Genomic DNA, 3,822 nt, shown 5'->3' on the forward strand with positions numbered 1-3,822 from the left:
TCCCCCTTTCCCCGCTTTTCCAGAACCACTTTTTCCTTTGGGCGGCATCTTGGAAGCTGGTTGTTGAACTCTGAACTAAGAAGAGTTTTTAAATAAAAGTAGGCCTTGATGGTATCCATGGAACAAGCAGACAGCTTTTCCAAGTAACTGCTGGCAAATGGACATCACGCATTTGAATGTAAATTCTGGTATTATGATGTTCTTCAGAGTACTGATATTTTTTGCTGATATCCTATATATCATGCAACTACTTCGTCATTCAAATGAGAATTCATTACCTATTTTCAGGTGGGAAATGGTGGTGCTCACTAGTATCTCTGTTCCTTCTCTTCATTTCTGACACACACTAGATGACACTTACCAGCTTTCTTGCAGTGAACTGGAGTCATGAAACGTGGATGGAAGTGATAGGGATCTTTTTCAGGGCCGGCCTCAGAACCCTCTCCACAGTCCTGCATATTGTCTTATTCCCTTCCTGCTGGCTGGTGGCAGGGCTTTGCATAGAGAACTCTGAAGCACTGGAAAAGTCTGGAACCACTAGATGGATGGATCCTGGGTCCTTGAATGACTGCATGAAGCGGACCTCTCACATACATACAGACACTTCATTCAATTTCAGTGGTCTCTGATTTGAGTGACAAATGAATATTTACTGTGATAAGTAACTGAGATTTCAGGCTTGTTATAGCAATTAGCCTCCCCTCACATAATTTTGGCTTAAATAGAAATAACATTGGCCAGGCGTGGTGGTTCATGCCTGTAATCCCAACACTTTGGGAGGTCCGGGTGGGCGGATCACTTGAGGTCAGGAGTTCAAGACCAGCCCTGGCCAACATGGTGAAACCCCGTCTCTACTAAAAGTACAAAAATTAGGCATGGTGGTGCACACCTGTAATCCCAGCTACTCGGGAGGCTGAGGCAGGAGAATCTCTTGAACCCGGGAAGTGGAGGTTGCAGTGAGGAGTGGTGATCGTGCCACTGTACTCCAGTGACAGAGCAAGACTCTGTCACACACAAAAGAAATAACATTAAACATTTGTTCATGTTCTCAGAAAAAATGCAATTTGACATGTACTTATAACTCACCTGCATTTGTTTGTTAACTATGTAATGAATGTGCAAAGATTAGGTTACCAATCCTGGCATTTAAATTATTTTCAGTATCATAATATTCCAAGTAGGTCTTAGCATTTTATTACTACTGATTAATATAAATTAAATAATATAAAAACCTTTCACTTTACTCAAATGGGAGAATGGCCATCTCTATTATGCTACCCAGTGGGTTTTAGTTCCTGAACTTTCACACTCTCAGACCATCTCTGCTCATCACACTATTGTAGGTAACCAAGATCCTATAAACTCAAAAGAGAATGAGACTCTTCAAAACCCCATTTTCTCCATTTCACAAGTCCTTCAGATCCACAGGGTTACTATGAACTATAAAATTAGTACCACTTCCTATTTATCGTTTAAAGAATATTTTGAAATTTAGATATCAGGTTCTAAGCTTATCACATCCATATTCCTTATCATTATTTTTGATAGCTTTATGTGTCTTGATCATCTTATTGGCTATATTTGTTATACTTCACCAACTTTTTCAACCTCAAACGAAAGTTCATGCAACAAATCCAGTTCATTGCCTAAAAGCTAGTTGCCAATGAACTATGACTGGGTAAATGACTACTGGTTTGAGATTAGCCAGAAAAAATGGAACATTGAGGTCATAAGGCATGAAACCATGCAGAAAAAAATTATAAGACATAGATTCCAAGAGTGTTTCCATCATCAACTGATTATTTCCAAAGACCGTGTCATGTTTCCCATTTAAATTTTGCCAGGAAGAAAAGCTAACCAGCAATGCCAATCACAGGTGTTTGAAGAAGAGGATTTTTCAATTTTTCCTTGACAAGCAATTGATTAAATTAGGAATGTCCTCAATGATGATGAGGCATTGTGCTACAAGGTGCTCTAATAGAACAAACTCTTAGAAATCAAGTTGACCTGGGGTCAAATTCTGACTGTGTTTGTCACTGTCTCTGTGAGTTTGAGTAGGTTGTTTGAATTTCCTTTCTCTCACCAGTCACTTAGGAAATTAGTATCTACAGGATTCTGAGCATATAATAGATGCTCAATGATTCTCCTAGCATTTCTTATAAATTGCTTTTTAAAAATTGTAATAGAGTTAGCTATTCACTGAATGTTTGCCACCTTCAAAAACTTTGTGAGATGGGCCCTAGTCTGGTTCTAAAATATAGGGGTACTTTTAGTCTGTGTGAGACTCAAAGCCAAGGATTTCACTTCATAATCACTATGCTCCCTTGGCAGTCTGCAGTTATCCTGTCATGTCACTTACCTGTCTCCCCACTTAGGGTGCATGATTTCTTATTGGGCAGGATAGGAACTCTGAAGCCAGGAAACGGAATCCTACTTTCCTAATCACTAGACTGATTGCAAAAATAAATGTCACTTCCCTTGCACTCAAAGGACCTACTATCTAGTGTGGGCAATTGGTAAATCAACATTTTCAACATAGTGCAGTAGACGTTTACCAAATCAGGTCTACATGAGGAAATTGGGGAAAGTTTCACAAAATTGACTTTTACAAAAGAAAAGATAGTTGGATTGGATCTTGAAGGAAAAATAGATATTTACCAGGTTTATAGGGTAAGGGAGGAAGAGGAAGAGATTCCAAGCTGAAAAACAAAACCAAAAATAAACAACACAAAAACAGTGAAGTACCTAAAATAGAGTTTGGAACATAGTAGGTATTCAATAAATGTTGAAAGAAGAAAGAGAACATAGACTTTTGCAACGGAAGGAAAAATTAACTTTGAGGCAACTGGTTGCTCAGTGGTAAATGTTAGGAGAGAGAATGGTAATGTTGGGCTGGATGATAAAGACCCAAAATCTGAAGCTGAGTTTAGACTTCATCCTGTGGGGTTTCAGAGACTAGTGGAATTTTGAAAGACAAGTGACCTCATCAGATTCCCATTTGTAAAGATATCATACTGCACTGATTTTAAGACATACTTTTAAAATATTTTAACAGTTCTAAAAGTAAGATGCATCCTACATTTAATGGCATATTATAGTTTGACAGTGTGAATTTTCTTTCTTGGTAGTGTATAAAGTAACATTTTTGCTTACAAATGATGGCATTTTTAATAGAAGATTGAAATTATGGCAGTAGAGTAACAGAAGAACAATGAGTGGAAACAAGGAAACCCACTGGGAGATTTATCAAATAGCATAGCTGCGTTGCTGTGGGATAATGAGCAGTGGTGTAAAACCAAATATGCATTGATAGATTTAAAAACTCCAAAACAGATTAGGAGTTTCTGAATTTGATGGATTAAATCTACCTTTTGGTTTTCCATTTTGTTATTTACTTTGCTTTGCTGCACAGCTAGAACCTGAAGAAAGCTCCTAGCTTTTCACTAAAACCATGATTCTCAGGTGAATAACTTAAGTATAAATTGTATTATTTAATATCTGTTAGGCCCTGATATTTTTCAAGGAAAGTACAAGCCCTGTGTACTAAGAAGGACTACTTTTAGTACTGTATCCAAGGGTGTCTGCCCTTTTCTCTGAGATTTCTTGTAAGAAATACAAAAAGTTTAAAAGCATTGGAAAAGGCTTCAGATATCCCCAGATCCAACTGTTTCATTTTGTAGATGAGGGAAATGAAATCATGGGGTGTTGATGACTTTACATTTGCTGACTCTTAGCAGCGGGAGTAGTTTGGAATGGTTTGGAACCCTCCTTCACCATCCTATGTATCAGCAGGTTACCTGTTTATCTACCTCTGGATTAGCT

Source organism: Colobus angolensis, unplaced genomic scaffold, assembly GCF_000951035.1.
Source record: "Colobus angolensis palliatus isolate OR3802 unplaced genomic scaffold, Cang.pa_1.0 Scaffold15, whole genome shotgun sequence".
Taxonomy (NCBI): Eukaryota; Metazoa; Chordata; class Mammalia; order Primates; family Cercopithecidae; genus Colobus; species Colobus angolensis.